We start from the raw sequence: 22,956 nt of genomic DNA on the forward strand, positions 1-22,956 counted from the left end.
AAACTTTTTATATAGACATTTTTTCCATTTGAGAAAGTTTACGTAAACAATTCCCACCAAATCTTGAATCTCACACAAACTATATGAAACTATATGTGAGAATTGTGGATTTTCAACTACACCTTCCCAACACTTTGTCAAATACAAAAATGGTCTACATATTAAATGTGTATCTTGATGAGTGGAACAATATTGGTATTCATGACGTTCCCAGTCGAGACAACCTACGGTTCTGAATACTGGTGAGTGGCTATGAATTCTTTCAAAATTCAAAATTGAGTGGTTCAAACTTTTCCAAGTGAAAAGTTGACCATTAGACCAAATGTAGAACTTGATGAGTGTAACAAACTTTGTATTCATGACTTTTCCATTTTGGACCATCTAGGGTTCAGTCAAAGTGTGTGTTTCTAAAAACCAATGTTTTGACTTTGGTCAAACTTAGTCAAATGACCCATTTGATAACTTGAAATGAAAAAAAATTGAATACAAAGTTGTTAGAGATCATCAAGCTCTACAATTGATATATTGTCCATTTTTCCATTTGGATAAATTTGAGCCAATCCTAGGCACATGTGTTTAAAATCCAAGACGGGATTTGATCAAACTTGGTCAAATGACCCATTTGATGACTTGAAATAAAAAAAATTTGAATACCAAGTTGTTAGAGATCATCAAGGTCCAAACTTTTTTATATAGACAATTTTTCCATTTGAGAAAGTTTAAATAAACAATACCCACCAAATCTTGAATCTCACACAAACTATATGAAACTATATGTGAGAATTGTGGATTTTTAACTACATCTTCCCAACACTTTGTCAAATGAAAATAATGGTCTATATATTAAATGTAGATCTTGATGAGTCGAACAATATTGGTATTCATAACTTTCTGTCGAGACCATCTAGGGTTCCGAAAACTGGTGCATGGCTATGAATTCTTTCAAAATACAAAATTGAGTGCTTCACACAAATCCAAGTGAAAAGTTGACCATTAGACCAAATGTAGAACTTGATGAGTGTAGCAAACTTTGTATTCATGACTTTTCCATTTGGGACCATCTAGGGTTCGGTCAAAGTGTGTGTTTCTAAAAACCAATGCTTTGACTTTGGTCAAACTTGGTCAAATGACCCATTTGATGACTTGAAATGAAAAAATTTTGAATACAAAGTTGTTAGAGATCATCAAGATATACACTTGATATATTGTCCATTTTTCTATTTGGATAAATTTGAGCCAATCCTATGCACATGTGTTTAAAATCCAAGACGGGTTCTGGTCAAACTTTTTCAAATGACCCATTTGATGACTTCAAATGAAAAAATTTTGAATTCCAAGATGTTAGAGATCATAAAGATCCAAACTTTTATATAGACAATTTTTCCATTTGAGAAAGTTTAAGTAAACAATTCCCACCAAATCTTGAATCTCACACAAACTATATGAAACTATATGTGAGAATTGTGGATTTCCAACTACACCTTCCCATCACTTTGTCAAATGCAAAAATATTTTATACACTAAATGTGTATCTTGATGAGTGGAACAATATTGGTATTCATGACTTTTCTAGTCGACACCATCTAGGGTTCTAAAAACCAGTGTGTGGCTATGAATTCTTTCAAAATTCAAAATTCAGTGCTTGAAACTTTTCCAAGTGAAAAGGTTAGCATTAGACCAAATGTAGAACTTGATGAGTATAACTGTAACAGAACCGCCCAAATTATAAGAGATTAAGCCTAATAGTGACCATTTTGGCAGTCAAACTATCAAGCTTAAGCCCATATAATCCCGGTAGTCCGTGAAATCTCGAACGATTTCAAACCACAACTCGTACATACAGCCAAGATCGTAATAAGTTCAGCGGTCACCATTCACCGTTACATTCAGTTCACAACATTCATCACATACATCGGAGTCACTTAAAGTTATTACAAACCAAGTTCATGAGTAGCGGAAGCTTCATAGTTTTAAAATAACACACACACTTAGTCTGATACAGTGCCATAGTTTGATCATTCCCACAAAAGCAAAAGAGGAGGTAGAGTGGCCATCGCCCTTGGTCTAGTCATCTCCCATTGCTGGGTACAAGTAGTGAATGCAATAACCAAAGTACTTCTGCCCATCTGCAAAACAACTTGGAGTGGAACCCTGAGTATGAGAATATACTCAGCTAGACTTACTTGTCATAAACCAAAAATAAAAGACTCTTCAAGGATCATGAAGGCTGTATAGTTGGGTAGCTGAAACCTTTTTGCGTAAAAGCGCTACTCAACTAGAATTATAACCTAATACCCTTCTTTTATTTATTTAGCTCAGGTTAGGTATTATTACCTATCATCTAGATCTGCACCTGTACTATTGCAAACAAGTGTTGTGATATGATAGTACCTTATCATAGCATTCACAAAACATTACTTATCATAACCCAAGTGTTCCATAGTCGTTACTATGAGGACGAAGCTCAAGTCAAGTGCTCACTATCCAGGAGCGATGGTGATTCGAATCGATTTCTGACCAGCTGGCGAGTTATTCCCCACACAAACCACACTCACTGATCAAGTGAGCTACAGATCACCGTATTACACTATCCAGGACCAAATCGCGGGTTCGGTAGGCACCGCCAGTACCTGAGGACCGTTCCGGCGACCGAGGTATCCAAGGTATACCAAGGTTGCGCACCGTGCCCTCGTCGTTCTCCGCAACCATCACCAATACAGCGCATGGCGGCTCGACTCCTGGCCCGGATAGTGTTCAGGCTTCGCGGTTGGTGTTGGGCATTCTTAACGTCACTACCAAAAGTAGACTTAGTTTTCTATTTCTGATAACGACGCCAAAAATGCCAAACCTATCCCTCATGCCACTTAAGCCAAGTTGTCATCCCCAGCATGACATGACAGACGCGGTATTGAAATATGCAATTGCTCTTCTGAATGAATAATAAATGAGATCTGCAAGCGCACAGATTAATACCGATGTAGCATTTTAACTGGGAAGTATTCCAGGTGTCGTTATTTATATTTTTACCACTAGGAAGGGATTGCTAAACATCAATGTTGGTTATGGAATGGAATATAGAATTGAGTATCTATCATTGCATGTATAATTGAGAGCATCGATCTATCTCTTTCATACAGGGATAAGTGTCACATAAAATATATATAAAGTATGAATGGTGACAAAGATAATTAATCTGATCAGCATAACTTAGCCACATATAAATATGATAAGCACCTCAATTAGATATTCTAGCAAGTCATTAGCATGGAATTAGGACGAACTACAAGAATATTTCCTAAGTTATTCTTAACTATACAGTCTAGCATATCATAGTTAGTGCAATTATACTTGGCAAACATTGCGAGACAGGACTACGCCCATGCATAGTGATATTATCAAGGAATATGAGAAACATCGCAATCACTCCCTTGTAATAATGTTGCGCTGCCAGCCCTATACACGAGAGGGGGACGATATAAGAATCAATGGAGCTGTCACTACCACGAACTACCCCGCGATCTGGCATATAGGGTACAATCGCAGATAAATACGGTATAGGCACCACGCCTACACAATACTTATCATTTACCCACTGTACACATGGATAAATGCTATACGATCCTAAACATGTATATAATTCCAATCTAACTAAGCCAAGTATATAACTATGATAAACTAAGAACAATATAATTGCAAATATAAACAAGTAGAGCAAAGTCATAATCAATATATTGAAGTAGAACAAAGTCATATTCATAATATTGAAGAACAAAGATGAACAATTGAAGAACAAGAGAGGAATTACCAAGAATCCTCTTGACAGATCCGGAAACCAATCGAAGATTGACTCCTTCTAGTTCTAATCCTATGTAGCTATGCTAAACTAGAGATCTAATTGATGTGGTGGCTCTAGGGCTTGATGAGAGGCTTCTTCTCCCAAGATGAATAATGAATTAGGGGTCAGAGCTCCTCTCCTCCAGGGGCCAGGGGTCTGGTTATATAGTCCTTCCAAGTGAATGTGGGTCGTTGGATCAAACCGACATTAATCGCACGGTTTTCCTTGATCCTTTAGGTCGGTGGAGCATGATCCACAAAATTGAAGCTGATTGGCCCCGAGGCCAGGGCGGGCGCCCAAGGGGGGAGGGCGGGCGCCCTGCCCCCGAGCCCGTCCGGTCTCCCGTTCGTTCCCGTGGCTTCTGGACTCTTCTAGATGTAAGATAATTGTGTGGCACGTTAATATCTCTATGTAAACCCGACGTGTGGGCCTTTCTTCCACATTTCCTGATAACCCCCTGTAGAAATAGACAAACACCAAAACTCGTGGAATTCTGTCAGATAAAACCCTAAGTCTGGATGTCGGTTGCATTTGGATCCTTTTCTTTGTTTATTTGATGATTAAATTTGATACTTAAGGACCGTCAACAAACTCCCCCAAGCTTACCTCTTGCTCGTCCCTGAGCAAGGATAGACTCAGTGATGGATCAGAAGTTGCTGTAATGCCTTTAAAAGTTGACGGTACACATGCTTTCAAATAAGGTCTCATCTCTGATTCAGAGTAAACCATCAAGACTTAAAACTTACTTATTTTACCTTTTACCATGGGACTTGTAATCGTCACTTCTGCCTTGAGCAGTTAAAAGATAGAACAGTCTAGTCAAGCGCCATGTCTCTTATTCTTGATCAACTATAGCTCTGGAGTTTTTGAAGATTTTTAAATAAAACTCAGAGATTCCTTGTATGACTCTCTCTGATCTCTCTTTTGTGCTATTTCTGGATCCTTACCAAGGCAGTGATGGTACATGCCTTCTCTCAAAGTATGTAGTATTTGTGGAATAAGGCATAGTGACATTGCCTTCTCTCTCATCCTACTCTAATAAGGCTTTGATATCTTTAGCTCATTGGTGGCAGATAAAGTATACATACTTACAAGACATTTATTGTATAGTCAAACTATGGATCTAGAGAAACAAGTCAATAAGTCAAATCAAGATGTGCGTGTGTGTCGAATGAATGGTGTATGGTGATGATGGTGATAATAATGGTGAAAGTCTAATTCTACTTGTGCTCTTTTGATGGCATACATACCTTTCTTGCTCTTTGAAACTCTTGAGGAGAATGAGATGCTCTACATTTTCTTTTTCTTTCCTCTCAGGTGGGTATCTTGTACCCCTAATTCTACTGTCGGACACTTGTCCATTTTTACCTCTTGTCTCACTTTTTCTTTTCTTTCGAGGTTCCAGGCACTTGCCCCTTTTTATTTCCTCGTATCTTTTTTCTCTTTTTTTAGAGCACTCATCTCCAGAAATAATATAGCAAGTGGTAGTAACCAAGATAACTTGAGCATTTATTTCACAGGGAAAAACAGAAATAGGAGAATGTTTTTGGCTATTCTCTCCTGGATTAGGAGTAGAATATTTTTGGGTGGTTCTGGAGATGGAAAAGGGTGGATATATGTGGATGCGTACTTCCGGAGTAGAAACAGCATGTGTGAGTGAACGTGCAAGTGAATCTTGAGTTTAACCACATGACAAGCTCCAAAGGGTCTACACAGCTTGACCACACTCAATGCTCATAAGCAGTAAAAAGTAAATGTGTTGCTCAAAGTCTAGCAAGCATGTATATATGGCTGTGGTAAGAATTTAAACTCTCATCATACAGGAACTCATCATGTGTTATTTTAAAGATTTTTAAAGATAAAATTCTCCAGAATTCTAGCATCTCTAGGAATAGATAAACAGCAGCTCAACCTTCCCATATCATATCCATTAACAACTTAGACTTTAGATCAAGTTCTCTTCCCACAAGTTCAGATTTAGAGCAAGCTTTAAATTATAACAGTTATGTCTAAACTTGAGAGAGAACTTCCAATTTTAAAAATTAGGCAGAGCAACTATTCATCATATCCATGCTAGAGTTTTATTATTAAGATTCAGTTTAGCATATCCACTTTATTTATTTATTAAACACACTAAGCAAAAGAATATATATAAGCACAAAATCTTTATTTGGTTTTTTCATGGTTATGTATATTTATATTTTAATATAGTATAAGTATAAAGATAGATAGATAGATAGAAATACTTAGCGGGATGGGGGTGCTCTCCCCCAAGCTGAATTTTGACGTAATTTCTTCTGATATAGCTAGCAGGTGGCAGAGGTGTATTTGAAAGTCGGCAGTACCCTGACAGCGATTAGAATGTCCTCCGTCTGCTAGTCTTCTTGATACTTGAATTCTGCGGAGCTCAAATAGACAACAAAGCTTTGTGGAACTGATTAAGTGTTAGCATAAATATCTAGCCTTTATCATGTTGAGCCTCCTCAATAAATGTTACTCTCTATTTTTATATTTTCATTTTATAGAGCAGAAAAATTTATTTATTTTATTTTTATGCCACCACAGTGAATGTACTTATGGGTTTTATGCCACTCGTATACTCACATGGGGCTTACTGTTTTTTTTAACATTTTTATTTTCTTTTTTAGTATAGTATGAACATGATTAACTAAGTAAACTATTTTAAATAATGGAAAGGAAAAGATAACTACCAAGTTTACCTCTTGGCAAGGCGTTCGGCGTTTTTAAGTCCTCCAAACGGGACTCTCCATTTTCTCAGTCGTCCTGAGATTCGTTGGGTGGTGTAGTCGGTGTTTCCGGCGGTGCCTCTTCTTCGTGTATAGTTATCTTCTCTCTCCACACCTGACTCGGTGCTACGGTCTCTTCAGGATAGTTCTGTTCAAGCTGTATGTCTTCAGACCTTACCACTTCTCCTTCGTAGTCTGCCCATCTGTCCTTGATGATTTGCCTTCTCTGGTTACGGTTGCGTCGTCTTCTTCTTATCCTGACCTGCTTAGAGTCTTCAACTATATAATTAGGGTCAGTAAAATAGCGGCGTACCTTCTCAGAGGGGAAGTGCATGTGGACTTCTCTGGTTCCAATGTAGATGATTGCTTTAACGGTGCTGAGGAACGGTCTTCCAAGGATGATGGGTGGATCGTACTCGTCTTCTCCCATGTCAATAACCTGAAAGTCTGTATGGACAAAATGATCGTCTATTTTGAAAGGGACATCAGTTACTATACCTTCAACCTTTCAGAATGTCTGATCTACCATCTGGAGCTGAATGTATGTCGGTTTTAGGGGCATGGTTCCGAACAGGAGCCGATAGTTGACTGCGGCCATTATGTTGACGCCTGATCCGGTGTCGCAAAATGTCTTGTAGAAGTTGTATCCATTGATGGAGCAATAGATGCTTGGCATACCTAGGTCATCCTTCTTGGTCAGAAACGGTGACTCAAGTCGATGATCTTGACCTCCTTGAACTGCAGTGACCATCTTAGCTGACTCGGTCCACACTTGCTTGTTCATGTTCCTCCTATTGGTCCTCTTCCCTGGTTCATGTCGGGATTGCTCTCGGATTTGTGTAGTCTTGTTCTTGAAGGAAAATGTCTCCTTCCTCCCCTTGATGCAGAAACTGATCTTGGCAGTACTGGCGTAGATGACAGCTCCAGAGGTGTTCAGGAATGGCCTCCCTAAGATGACGGGTGCCCTCTCATCATTTCCGATCTCTATCACCACGAAGTCTGTTGGAGCGTACAAGGTACCAACTCAGACATAGAGGTTCTTCAATATTCCCTTTGGGAAACTTAATGTCGGATCTACAAACTGCAAACACATGGTTGTTTCTAATAAAGGATATGTAAAGAATTTTTCATAGAGTACCCTGGGCATAATGTTGACACTAGAGCCAAAGTCACAGAGTGCTTCTGGGAAGTCCACCATGCCGATGGAGATCGGGATGACGGGGCGTCCTGGATCGCCTCTCTTGACCGGCAGAAGGTCAGTAGTAACTTCAATGATGGGGTTGCTCCAGTAGTTACCTGCATCAAACATGTCTACAAGATTTGCAGATTCTAATCCTTCCGGTTGTGGTGGTATACCGGGGTTAGTAGCAGGCACAGCAGCAGCTATTTGATTTAACTGAGATTCAATCATTTTATTAAAGCTAATTTGATTCTTGATGGCAGTAGAGAATTTATCCATTCTATTATTTATATTTTCTAACATTTTATCATTAGATGCCAATTTCTTAGATAGGTTATCCATTAGCTTTCCTTGATTAGACACTAACTCTCTCAGAGGTGGAAAATTATTATTATTATTGTAAGAACTGTTACCTTGATAATTACCTGAGTAGTTAGGCCTCTGTTGATTCCAACCTTGATTTTGTTGAGGTAGGTTGTAGTAATTGTTGTTGTTATTGTTGATGTAGTTCACATCCTCAAGTATCTCAGGGCAGTGATTGTCTGAGTGTCCAGTGTCTCGACACTCCTCACAAGTCATGTGAGAGTCGTAGATGTGCATGACTTCTTTCTTGTCTCCAGCTCTATCGTCGAGTTTCTTCATGAGCAGGTCTAGCTTTGCAGACAGCATGTCTACCTCCGTGAGCTAATGCATACCTCCACCTTTCTTGCGTGTCTGGGTCCTTTCTTCACTCCAGCCTTCGTTAGACGCCATCTTCTCCACAAGAGCTGTGACTTGTGATATGGTGAGTGATAGGAATGCTCCTCTAGCTGCAGCATCCATGGTCTCTCGGGCTCTGTTGCCGAGCCCATGATAAAACGTCTGCATCAGTAGCCAGCTCTCCATTCCATGATGGGGACATTCTAGGATGTAGTCTTGGAAGCGCTCCCATGCTTCTGGAACGGATTCATCATGTTGTTGCTGAAAACTTGTAATTTTCTCACGGAGAGCATTGGTCTTGCCCATGGGAAAGAACTTAGCTAGAAAGTTCGTGGAGCAGAGTGCCCACGTAGTATTCTTCTCCTTTGTAGCGTAGAACCACTGCTTCGTGTTGACGGTCCTTAAGTACTAAATTTAATCATCAACTAAACATGGAAAAGGATCAATATGCACCAAACACCTAGAATTAGGGTTTTATCTGACAGAATTCCACGAGCTTTGGTGTTTATCTATTTCTACAGGGGGTTATTAGAAAATATGGAGAGATGGCCCACATGTCATGTTTATAACGAGATAATTACGTGCCGCGCAATTTTCCTTAATCTAGAAGAGTCCAGAAGCCACGGGAACGAACGGGAGGCCGGACGGGCTCGGGGGCAGGGCGCCCGCCCTCCCCCCTTGGGCGCCCGCCCTGGCCTCGGGGCCAATCACAACCAATCTCCTGGATCGTGCTCCACCGCCTTTGAGGATGAATCTAAACCATGCAATCAAGGTCGGTTTGATCCGACGGCCCAAATTCACTTATAAGGACTATATAAGCAAGACCTCTCCAGCCAGGAGGAGGGAGGAGAAATCATTATCAGAGTAAGCCATCAAAGTTAGGGTTTAGAACTTCTCTCCCATAGAGAATTAGAATTAGCTACTCCCTAATCCTTCTAGTTCTATAGGTGATTAGATAGAATTAGAGAAGTAGAGCCTAGTGCTCTGGATTCGGATCTTCATCAATAAAGATTGATATTATTTCATATCTTTCTCTACTACTTTATTCTAATTGCATTATATCTCTATTTATTATGATCTTAGTTTGCTCTAGTTCTATATTTGTTATAGATATGATTGATAATGAGTTTATGTATGAGTTTGCAAAGCGCTTAGCTCTTGACGCGCGGGAGTTAAGTGGTAGATCACATGTGGGCGTGGTGCTTAGATGTTATTTACCTGCAAATGTATCCTATTGGCCGGGTCGTGTGGTAGTTCGCGATAGTGACAGCTTTGTTGTCCACCCTCCGTTGATAGGACTGCCAGAATTTGTATTGCGGAGTAAGTCTTGCGATGCTCTGATTTACTTTAGCAATGTTCCTTATACATGAATGAAGAGTCTTTTATACTATATATGATCTTGTAGATAACTAGAGTAGATTGTGACTTAGTAGATAGTAGATAACTTAGAATCCATTCTCTAGCTAATCCGACGTCACCTTACATATATGAGGAGTAGTCTATTTTCTAATCGCTGTGTTATTTACCCATGAGCTTATACTTCATTATCATTATTATTATGGCTTACCCCCTGCCAAAATAAGTGACTGTGTGACGAGTTCCTCATTAGTAATCATGTTCTTGCAAGTTTATCCCTAGTCTATGCCTTGATAGATTTTATCCTTATCTTCATATCCATTGTTCTCTTAAGCAAAATTATAAATAACGATACCTGGAATACTTTCCTGGTGAAATGCTACAATGAGGTATTTTATCTGTGCGCTTGCGGATAGAATAGATTATTTTCTACAGAGCCTTTACATTCATAAATACCTTTGTACACTCTGGCACCATGCTGGAGATGACAACCTAGTATCTAAGTGGTGTTAGTCAGTGTCAACAAGTATTTCTGGCGCCGTTGCCGGGGAACACAAAAGGGGAACATATGGGAACGGTAAGGAAAGTCACGAAATCAGTCAAGGTTATTCACATAAAATATTAGACTAGACTATAGAGAAATAATTGCATAAAACAGCTACTAAGTGAGAAATCATAACAAGGCACCTCTGCTTTGGCAGGTTCACCCTGTTGTTTTTCTATGTTTATATTTTTATACAGGGTATATCAGGATTGACTTTGGTACATTCAACTCTTCATCATCATAACCAAAGCAATCAAGAAAGAAAGAAGAAGCTACCTACCAATTGCTGAAGCTATGGCACAAAAGACCTTGCAAGAATCCTCTGCTCCAAGTCTTGAGAACATTCCAACTGGTCCAAGATTTACAGTAGAAGAAGGAGCACCTGAGTTCGAGCTCAAGTCAAGCCTCATCAATTTGGTGCAAGCTACACAATTCAGTGGGAAGGCACATGAAGATGCTAGTGCACACTTGCAGAATTTCATAGAGATTAGAAGCACAATCCGCATCAACGGAGTTGACAAAGACGTCATACTGCTTCACCTCTTTCCATTCTCACTAGAAGGGAAAGCAAGGAAGTGGTTCTACACTCATCAAGATAACATCAACAACTGGACGAACTTGTCAGATGCCTTTCTATCAAAGTTTTTCCCTATAGGCAAAACAACTGCCTTAAGAGGAAATATTGTTAGTTTCCAACAGCAGAAGACAGAAACCATTTCAGAAGCATGGGAGGTTTTCAAGGATACATATCAGATTGTCCTCACCATGGAATGGCTAGATGGTTACTTATGCAGACCTTTTACCATGGATTAACCCAAAAGGCTCGTGAGTGCCTAGATGCATCTGCTAAAGGATCATTTTTGGAGCTTACAATTAGAAAAGCAGATATACTTTTGGATAAGATAGCAGAAAACCAAAGCTGGTTCCAAGATAAAGCTCAACAATGTCATCAAACTGAAGAAATACCAGAAGAAGTAAATGCATTATCAACTAAGATGGAAAATTTGCTCCATTGGATTGACCAGAGGGCCAAGTTCAAAGAAGATCAAAGGGCCATTGAGACATCATACAAATATCAACCTACTTCGAGTCAACCCAATAGCAAAGATATGAATTCAGGTAACACTTTAAAGCAACTTTCATTAAAAGAGATAATTGCTCAATAAACAGAAACTAATGATAAAGTTAAACAAAGGCTAGATACAAATGAATCATCTCTAAAGGATATACACAATAAAATGGATTTTCTATTAATTGCCTTTGATGAGCAAAACACTCTCAATAAAAGGGTAGAGCTTAAATTAATAAAGCTAGCTGCTGCATTGCCTGTTGCCACTAACATTGAGCAGGTAAAGAACATAACTACTAGGGGAGGTAAAGCCACCAGGGATCCCCCATACCCGAAAGAAAAACAGAGAACATCAGCACCAATGCAACCAGGAGTGATGGAAGAAGAAAGCCCAGTTGAAGCAGAAGATGTGCTACAACCACCAAGGACTGGAGAAATGAGGAAAGATTTTTACGACACCAACTATTTGCCATTTCCCAGAAGAAATAGAGGACTGCAGTTGGATGAGTAGTTTGGTAAGTTTGTAGAGGTCATTCAGAAATTATATGTCAACATACCTCTACTTGATGCCATACAGGTACCCACATATGCAAAGTACATCAGAGATATTCTTAACAAGAAGAGACCACTGCCCACCACTGAGGTTATCAAGCTGACAGAAGAATGCAGTGCGGCCATCCTCAATAAACCACCAAGGAAGAAGAAGGATCCAGGATGCCCCACTATTGATTGCTCGATCGGAAACCAACACTTCAATAATGCACTTTGTGATCTCGGAGCAAGTGTCAGTGTGATGCTAGCATCAGTCTACAAGAAGCTTGAGCATACGACCCCAGAACCAACATCAATGTGCCTGCAACTAGCAGATCAATTAGTTCGACACCCATTGGGCATCGCTGAAAACATCCCGGTCAAGATCAGAGATTTCCTTGTGCCAGTACACTTTGTGGTACTCGACTCAAAAGTGTCCATCATCCTTGGAAGGCCATTTCTGAGCACTCCCAATGCCCACATTGATGTCGGGAAGGGAGAAATCAAATTCAACATAAACGGACAAGAAGAACACTTCACATTCAAGCCCATACCAGAGAGAGATTCTATAGTGAAGGAAGTTCATGAAGAAGAACCACTGGAGACACCATCTCCAGAGGAAGGTAATTCAGAAGATTAAAAGATTTGGAGGTCCAGCTTGGGGGACCTAAAAATCCCAAACCCTCGCCGGGAGGTAAATCGGTATTTATCCACATCATTTGAATTCTTGCCTATTCAATTCTTGCATTAGTCATATTTATTCATAGCATTATAATAATTAAAAGCCCCATATAAATAATATTTATGGTGTGTAACAACCCACATTTATTAATTATTGTGGAGGCACAAAAATATTTTTCCATGATCATTTTCAATAAATTTCATTTCTCATAGATTTTCCTGCATTATATTTAATTATAGCAACCTTCTAGAAGCATGACCCACACTCCTTGGGTCCCATATGTCATACACCACACCTCACATACATCCCATCACATTATTTGATCCACCAACATATCTCCACTCACCAGCACTTTTCCACCGACCAACCACCACCCATGAACTATTATTCTACGTAAAAGCCAAGCAAAGGAGGGAGTGGAGAAAAGGCAGCCAGGATGGCCACCAAAGGTGGGCGCCCGCCCACCTACAGAGGGCGCCCGCCCTGTCCCCCCTTCCTCCTATAAATTGCCACCTCCTACCTCCATCTCCATCACACAAGCATTCCAGAAAACCACGCAAGTTTCAGTTTCCAGAGAAGGAGCTCTTGTAGTGAAGTGAGAAGGAGAGTAGAAGGGAAGAGAAGAGTGGAAGAGAGGTTGGTAGTCTTTGAGTGAGAGAGTAAGGTTCACCTAGTAAGTAGTGATCCCGCTGTCCAGAGCGGAAGTAAAAGTTGTTTAGGGGGAGGTTCTGCCAAAATAAAAACTTGTCTTGAACGACTTACCCCTAGACTACTGATATTTCGGACAGCTGACCACTAACATTTTCTCTCTCACATTTTCCACTAGTTGTGTCTGTGTCAACTTTTTTTTGCAGGATGTTCAAAAAGGTGAAGAATGCAGGGAAGGTCCTCAAGAACATAGGTACAAGGAGTTCATCTTGACACTCCTCGCACCAGTCAGAGATGAGCGTCGACCCAACACCCCCGCAAGCTCCGTCATCTTCATCTGATCCGCAAGTCAAGGTCCTTCTCAAGATAGGAGACCTCGGACTGAAGACCCGTAGGGAAAAGGAAGTTTACCAGCAGCTAAAGTATAAGGATTTCATTCACACCCCCACTCTTGATCCTATCCTGCTACAAGAAATAGGTATGGATACTGAATTCGATTTGATTTTCCAGATGGTGGGATGGACAAATTTTTGGAACATAACTGAGTTGGGTTCCCATCTTGATTCGATTCGATTTGATTTTCTAGAGATTTGGGAACTAGACAATGCACATAATTTTAAAGTCCCTTTATTTTGATGCCAATGGGTGAAGATGAAAGGAGGGGTATCAGTCGATAAGGAGTATGGAATGACAACAGAGGACCTCAACAATATTGGGTATAGAAATGATCCATGCGTCCTCGGTACTAAAGTGAATCAGGTGTTCTATGTGAAAGACATGTCTACAAAACCCAAGAGAGGGAAACAAGATGAGAAAAACACCATCGACCCAAAGCACCACATCGTTCTTATAGGGAAAAGAAACATCATGGGAATTGAAGACAAGTCAGATATGTCAGAGGATTATGAAAAGAATGAACGGATCCCACCCTTCTGTGAGGCCAAAGACCCAAGCATCATGCTCGCTGTAGAGGACACTCCATGGTTACGGAATGATCATAACCAAGGGCATTACGTCAACAAAAAGTTTACCACTGTGCCAGCTTGATAATTGTAGTGATTTGTACTTGACATCTTGTGTAATATAATTGTTACATTATGTGTAATATAATTGTAACATCTTGATAATATGGATGTTGAACTACACTTTGCCAACACTTTGTCAAATGCAAAAATGGTCTATATATGAAATGTAGATCTTGATGAGTGGAGCAATATTAGTATTCATGATTATTCCATTTGAGGCCATCCGTGGTTCCGCAAACCGACATTTTGCTATGAATTCTTTCAAATTTCAAAATTGAGTGGTTCAAACTTTTTCAAATGAAAATGTGACCATTAGAGAAAATGTAGACCTTGATGAGTGGAACAAACTTTGTATTCATAAAGTTTTCCATTTGTGGCCATCCAGGGCTCGGTCAAATTGTGTGTTTGTGAAACCCACTGTTTTCACTTTGGTCAAACTTGGTCAAATGACCCATCTGAGGACTTCAAATGGAAAACTTTTGAATACCAAGTTGTTAGAGCTCATCAAGACCTACATTTCATACATGGACCATATTTTCATCCGGATAAATTTGATCGAGTCCCATCCACATGTTTTCAAATTCGAAGATGGGCTTTGGTCAAACAATAGAGAAAATGACTTGGAATTTAAATCTTTTGAATATCAAGTTGTTAGAGCTCATCAAGATCTAAACTTTTTATATAGATTATTTTTCCATTTGGAAAAGTTTATGTAAACAATACTTACCAAATCTTGAATCTCACACAAACTATATGAAACTATAAGTGGGAAGTGTGGATTTTGATCTACACTTTCCAAACACTTTGTCAAATGCAAAAATAGTCTATATATGAAATGTAGATCTTGATGAGTTGAGCAATATTGGTATTCATGAGTTTTCCATTTGAGGCCATCCATGGTTCTGAAAACCGGCGTTTCGCTATGAATTCTTTCAAATTTCATAATTGAGTGGTTCAAACTTTTTCAAATCAAAATGTGACCATTAGAGAAAATGTAGACCTTGATGAGTGGAACAACTTTTGTATTCATGAGTTTTCCATTTGTGGCCATCCAGGGCTCAGTTGAAGTGTGTGTTTGTGAAACCCACTGTTTTGACTTTGGTCAAACTTGGTCAAATGACCCTTCTGAGGACTTCAAATGGGAAACTTTTGAATACCAAGTTGTTAGAGATCATCAAGACCTACATTTCATACACGGACCATATTTTCATCCAGTTAAATTTGATCGAGTCCCACGCACATGTTTTCAAATTCGAAGATGGGCTTTGGTCAAACTTAGTCAAACGACAGAGAAAATGACTTGGAATTTAAATCTTTTGAATACTAAGTTGTTAGAGCTCATCAAGATCCAAACTTTTTATATAGACCATTTTTCCATTTGGAAAAGTTTATGTAAACAATACTCACCAAATCGTGAATCTCACACAAACTATATGAAACCATAAGTGGGAAGTGTGGATTTTGAACTACACTTTGCAAACACTTTGTCAAATGCAAAAATAGTCTATATATGAAATGTAGATCTTGATGAGTTGAGCAATATTGGTATTCATGAGTTTTCCATTTGAGGCCATCCATGGTTCCGAAAACCGACGTTTCTCTATGAATTCTTTCAAATTTCAAAATTGAGTGGTTCAAACTTTTTCAAATGAAAATATGACCATTAGAGAAAATGTATACCTTGATGATTGGAACAAATTTTGTATTCATGAGTTTTCCATTTGAGGCCATCCATGGCTCGGTCAAAGTGTGTGTTTGTGAAACCCACTATTTTGACTTTAGTCAAACTTGGTCAAATGACCCATCTGAGGACTTCAAATGGAAAACTTTTGAATACCAAGTTGTTAGAGCTCATCAAGACCTACATTTCATACACGGACCATATTTTCATCCAGATAAATTTGATCGAGTCCCACACACATGTTTTCAAATTCGAAGATGGGCTTTGGTCAAACTTGGTCAAATGACAGAGAAAATGACTTGGCATGAAAATCTTTTGAATACCAAGTTGTTAGAGCTCATCAAGACCTACATTTCATACACGGACCATATTTTCATCCAAATAAATTTGATCGAGTCCCACACACATGTTTTCAAATTCGAAGATGGGCTTTGGTCAAACTTGGTCAAATGACAGAGAAAATGACTTGGCATGAAAATCTTTTGAATACCAAGTTGTTAGAGCTCATCAAGATCCAAACTTTTTATATAGACAATTTTTCCATTGGGAAAAGTTTTGTAAACAATACTCACCAAATCCTGAATCTCACACAAACTATATAAAACTATACGAGAGAAGTGTGGATTCTGAACTACACTATGCCAACACTTTGTCGAATGCAAAACTGATGTTTATATGAAATGTATATCTTGATGAGTGGAGCAATATTGGTATTCATGAGTTTTCCATTTGGGGTCATCCATGGTTCCGAAAACCGACGTTTCTCGATGAATTCTTTCAAATTTGAAAATTGAGTGGTTCAAACTTTTGCAAATGAAAATGTGACCATTAAAGAAAATGTAGCTCTTGATGAGTGGAACAAACTTTGTATTCATGAGTTTTCCATTTGAGGCCATCTAGGGCTCGGTCAAAGTGTGTGTTTCTAAAACCGAATGTTTTGACTTTGGTCAAACTTGGTCAAATGACCCATCTGAGGACTTCAAATGGAAAACTTTTGAATACCAAGTTGTTAGAGCTCATCAAGACCTACATTTCATACATGGACCATATTTTCATCCGGATAAATTTGATCGAGTCCCATCCACATGTTTTCAAATTCGAAGACGGGCTTTGGTCAAACTTGGTCAAACGACAGAGAAAATGACTTGGCATGAAAATCTTTTGAATACCAAGTTGTTAGAGCTCATCAAGATCCAAACTTTTTATATAGACCATTTTTCCATTTGGAAAAGTTTTGTAAACAATACTCACCAAATCTTGAATCTCACACAAACTATATAAAACTATACGAGAGTAGTGTGAATTTTGAACTACACTATGCCAACACTTTGTCAAATGCAAAACTGATGTTTATATGAAATGTATATCTTGATGAGTGGAGCAATATTGGTATTCATGAGTTTTCCATTTGGGGTCATCCATGGTTCCGAAAACCGGCGTTTCTCTATGAATTCTTTCAAATTTGAAAATTGAGTTGTTCAAACTTTTGCAAATGAAAATATGACCATTAAAGAAAATGTAGGTCTTGATGAGTGGAACATACTTTGTATTCATGAGTTTTCCATTTGAGGCCATCTAGGGCTCGGTCAAAGTGTGTGTTTCAAAAACCGAATGTTTTGACTTTGGTCAAACTTGGTCAAATGACCCATCTGAGGACTTCAAATGGAAAACTTTTGAATACCAAGTTGTTAGAGCTCATCAAGACCTACATTTCATACATGGACCATATTTTCATCCGGATAAATTTGATCGAGTCCCATCCACATGTTTTCAAATTCGAAGACGGGCTTTGGTCAAATTTGGTCAAACGACAGAGAAAATGACTTGGAATTTAAATCTTTTTGAATATCAAGTTGTTAGAGCTCATCAAGATCTAATATTTTTATATAGACTATTTTTCCATTTGGAAAAGTTTATGTGAACAATACTTACCAAATCTTGAATCTCACACAAACTATATGAAACTATAAGTGGGAAGTGTGGATTTTGAACTACACTTTGCGAACACTTTGTCAAATGCATAAATAGTCTATATATGATATGTATATCTTGATGAGTTGAGCAATATTGGTATTCATGAGTTTTCCATTTGAGGCCATCCATGGTTCCGAAAACCAGCGTTTCTCTATGAATTCTTTCAAATTTCAAAATTGAGTGGTTCAAACTTTTTCAAATGAAAATGTGACCATTAGAGAAAATGTAGACCTTGATGAGTGGAACAAATTTTGTATTCATGAGTTTTCCATTTGAGGCCATCCAGGGCTCGGTCGAAGTGTGTGTTTGTGAAACCCACTCTTTTGACTTTGGTCAAACTTGGTCAAATGACCCTTCTGAGGACTTCAAATGGGAAACTTTTCAATACCAAGTTGTTAGAGCTCATCGAGTCCTACATTTCATACACGGACCATATTTTCATCCAGATAAATTTGATCGAGTCCCACGCACATGTTTTCAAATTCGAAGATGGGCTTTGGTCAAACGACAGAGAAAATGACTTGGCATGAAAATCATTTGAATACCAAGTTGTTAGAGCTCATCAAGATCCAAACTTTTTATATAGACCATTTTTCCATTGGGAAAAGTTTTGTAAACAATTCTCACCAAATCTTGAATCTCACACAAACTATATAAAACTATACGAGAGAAGTGTGGATTTTGAACTACACTATGCCAACACTTTGTCAAATGCAAAACTGATGTTTATATGAAATGTATATCTTGATGAGTGGAGCAATATTGGTATTCATGAGTTTTCCATTTGGGGTCATCCATGGTTCCGAAAACCGGCGTTTCTCTATGAATTCTTTCAAATTTGAAAATTGAGTTGTTCAAACTTTTGCAAATGAAAATGTGACCATTAAAGAAAATGTAGGTCTTGATGAGTGGAACAAACTTTGTATTCATGAGTTTTCCATTTGAGGCCATCTAGGGCTCGGTCAAAGTGTGTGTTTCAAAAACCGAATGTTTTGACTTTGGTCAAACTTGGTCAAATGACCCATCTGAGGACTTCAAATGGAAAACTTTTGAATACCAAATTGTTAGAGCTCATCAAGACCTACATTTCATACATGGACCATATTTTCATCCGGATAAATTTGATTGAGTCCCATCCACATGTTTTCAAATTCGAAGACAGGCTTTAGTCAAATTTGGTCAAACGACAGAGAAAATGACTTGGAATTTAAATCTTTTGAATATTAAGTTGTTAGAGCTCATCAAGATCAAAACTTTTTATATAGACTATTTTTCCATTTGGAAAAGTTTATGTAAACAATACTTACCAAATCTTGAATCTCACACAAACTATAAGAAACTATAAGTGGGAAGTGTGGATTTTGAACTACACTTTGCGAACACTTTGTCAAATGCATAAATAGTCTATATATGATATGTATATCTTGATGAGTTGAGCAATATTGGTATTCATGAGTTTTCCATTTGAGGCCATCCATGGTTCCGAAAACCAGCGTTTCTCTATGAATTCTTTCAAATTTCAAAATTGAGTGGTTCAAACTTTTTCAAATGAAAATGTGACCATTAGAGAAAATGTAGACCTTGATGAGTGGAACAAATTTTGTATTCATGAGTTTTCCATTTGAGGCCATCCAGGGCTCGGTCGAAGTGTGTGTTTGTGAAACCCACTCTTTTGACTTTGGTCAAACTTGGTCAAATGACCCTTGTGAGGACTTCAAATGGGAAACTTTTCAATACCAAGTTGTTAGAGCTCATCAAGACCTACATTTCATACACGTATCATATTTTCATCCAGATAAATTTGATCGAGTCCCACGCACATGTTTTCAAATTCGATGATGGGCTTTGGTCAAACGACAGAGAAAATGACTTGGCATGAAAATCTTTTGAATACCAAGTTGTTAGAGCTCATCAAGATCCAAACTTTTTATATAGACCATTTTACCATTGGGAAAAGTTTTGTAAACAATACTCACCAAATCTTGAATCTCACACAAACTATATAAAACTATACGAGAGAAGTGTGGATTTTGAACTACACTATGCCAACACTTTGTCAAATGCAAAACTGATGTTTATATGAAATGTATATCTTGATGAGTGGAGCAATATTGGTATTCATGAGTTTTCCATTTGGGGTCATCCATGGTTCCGAAAACCGGCGTTTCTCTATGAATTCTTTCAAATTTGAAAATTGAGTTGTTCAAACTTTTGCAAATGAAAATGTGACCATTAAAGAAAATGTAGGTCTTGATGAGTGGAACAAACTTTGTATTCATGAGTTTTCCATTTGAGGCCATCTAGGGCTCGGTCAAAGTGTGTGTTTCAAAAACCGAATGTTTTGACTTTGGTCAAACTTGGTCAAATGACCCATCTGAGGACTTCAAATGGAAAACTTTTGAATACCAAGTTGTTAGAGCTCATCAATACCTACATTTCATAAATGGACCATATTTTCATCCGGATAAATTAGATCGAGTCCCATCCACATGTTTTTAAATTCGAAGACGCGCTTTGGTCAAACTTGGTCAAACGACAGAGAAAATGACTTGGAATTTAAATCTTTTGAATATCAAGTTGTTAGAGCTCATCAAGATCTAATATTTTTATATAGACTATTTTTCCATTTGGAAAAGTTTATGTGAACAATACTTACCAAATCTTGAATCTCACACAAACTATATGAAACTATAAGTGGGAAGTGTGGATTTTGAACTACACTTTGCGAACACTTTGTCAAATGCATAAATAGTCTATATATGATATGTATATCTTGATGAGTTGAGCAATATTGGTATTCATGAGTTTTCCATTTGAGGCCATCCATGGTTCCGAAAACCAGCGTTTCTCTATGAATTCTTTCAAATTTCAAAATTGAGTGGTTCAAACTTTTTCAAATGAAAATGTGACCATTAGAGAAAATGTAGACCTTGATGAGTGGAACAAATTTTGTATTCATGAGTTTTCCATTTGAGGCCATCCAGGGCTCGGTCGAAGTGTGTGTTTGTGAAACCCACTCTTTTGACTTTGGTCAAACTTGGTCAAATGACCCTTGTGAGGACTTCAAATGGGAAACTTTTCAATACCAAGTTGTTAGAGCTCATCAAGACCTACATTTCATACACGGACCATATTTTCATCCAGATAAATTTGATCGAGTCCCACGCACATGTTTTCAAATTCGATGATGGGCTTTGGTCAAACGACAGAGAAAATGACTTGGCATGAAAATCTTTTGAATACCAAGTTGTTAGAGCTCATCAAGATCCAAACTTTTTATATAGACCATTTTACCATTGGGAAAAGTTTTGTAAACAATACTCACCAAAGCTTGAATCTCACACAAACTATATAAAACTATACGAGAGAAGTGTGGATTTTGAACTACACTATGCCAACACTTTGTCAAATGCAAAACTGATGTTTATATGAAATGTATATCTTGATGAGTGGAGCAATATTGGTATTCATGAGTTTTCCATTTGGGGTCATCCATGGTTCCGAAAACCGGCGTTTCTCTATGAATTCTTTCAAATTTGAAAATTGAGTTGTTCAAACTTTTGCAAATGAAAATGTGACCATTAAAGAAAATGTAGGTCTTGATGAGTGGAACAAACTTTGTATTCATGAGTTTTCCATTTGAGGCCATCTAGGGCTCGGTCAAAGTGTGTGTTTCAAAAACCGAATGTTTTGACTTTGGTCAAACTTGGTCAAATGACCCATCTGAGGACTTCAAATGGAAAACTTTTGAATACCAAGTTGTTAGAGCTCATCAATACCTACATTTCATAAATGGACCATATTTTCATCCGGATAAATTAGATCGAGTCCCATCCACATGTTTTTAAATTCGAAGACGCGCTTTGGTCAAACTTGGTCAAACGACAGAGAAAATGACTTGGAATTTAAATCTTTTGAATATTAAGTTGTTAGAGCTCATCAAGATCTAATATTTTTATATAGACTATTTTTCCATTTCTAAAAGTTTATGTAAACAATACTTACCAAAACTTGAATCTCACACAAACTATAAGAAACTATAAGTGGGAAGTGTGGATTTTGAACTACACTTTGCGAACACTTTGTCAAATGCATAAATAGTCTATATATGATATGTATATCTTGATGAGTTGAGCAATATTGGTATTCATGAGTTTTCCATTTGAGGCCATCCATGGTTCCGAAAACCAGCGTTTCTCTATGAATTCTTTCAAATTTCAAAATTGAGTGGTTCAAACTTTTTCAAATGAAAATGTGACCATTAGAGAAAATGTAGACCTTGATGAGTGGAACAAATTTTGTATTCATGAGTTTTCCATTTGAGGCCATCCAGGGCTCGGTCGAAGTGTGTGTTTGTGAAACCCACTCTTTTGACTTTGGTCAAACTTGGTCAAATGACCCTTCTGAGGACTTCAAATGGGAAACTTTTCAATACCAAGTTGTTAGAGCTCATCAAGACCTACATTTCATACACGGACCATATTTTCATCCAGATAAATTTGATCGAGTCCCACGCACATGTTTTCAAATTCGAAGATGGGCTTTGGTCAAACGACAGAGAAAATGACTTGGCATGAAAATCTTTTGAATACCAAGTTGTTAGGGCTCATCAAGATCCAAACTTTTTATATAGACCATTTTTCCATTGGGAAAAGTTTTGTAAACAATACTCACCAAATCTTGAATCTCACACAAACTATATAAAACTATACGAGAGAAGTGTGGATTTTGAACTACACTATGCCAACACTTTGTCAAATGCAAAACTGATGTTTATATGAAATGTATATCTTGATGAGTGGAGCAATATTGGTATTCATGAGTTTTCCATTTGGGGTCATCCATGGTTCCGAAAACCGGCGTTTCTCTATGAATTCTTTCAAATTTGAAAATTGAGTTGTTCAAACTTTTGCAAATGAAAATGTGACCATTAAAGAAAATGTAGGTCTTGATGAGTGGAACAAACTTTGTATTCATGAGTTTTC

Source organism: Sorghum bicolor, chromosome 7, assembly GCF_000003195.3.
Source record: "Sorghum bicolor cultivar BTx623 chromosome 7, Sorghum_bicolor_NCBIv3, whole genome shotgun sequence".
Lineage (NCBI taxonomy): Eukaryota > Viridiplantae > Streptophyta > Magnoliopsida > Poales > Poaceae > Sorghum > Sorghum bicolor.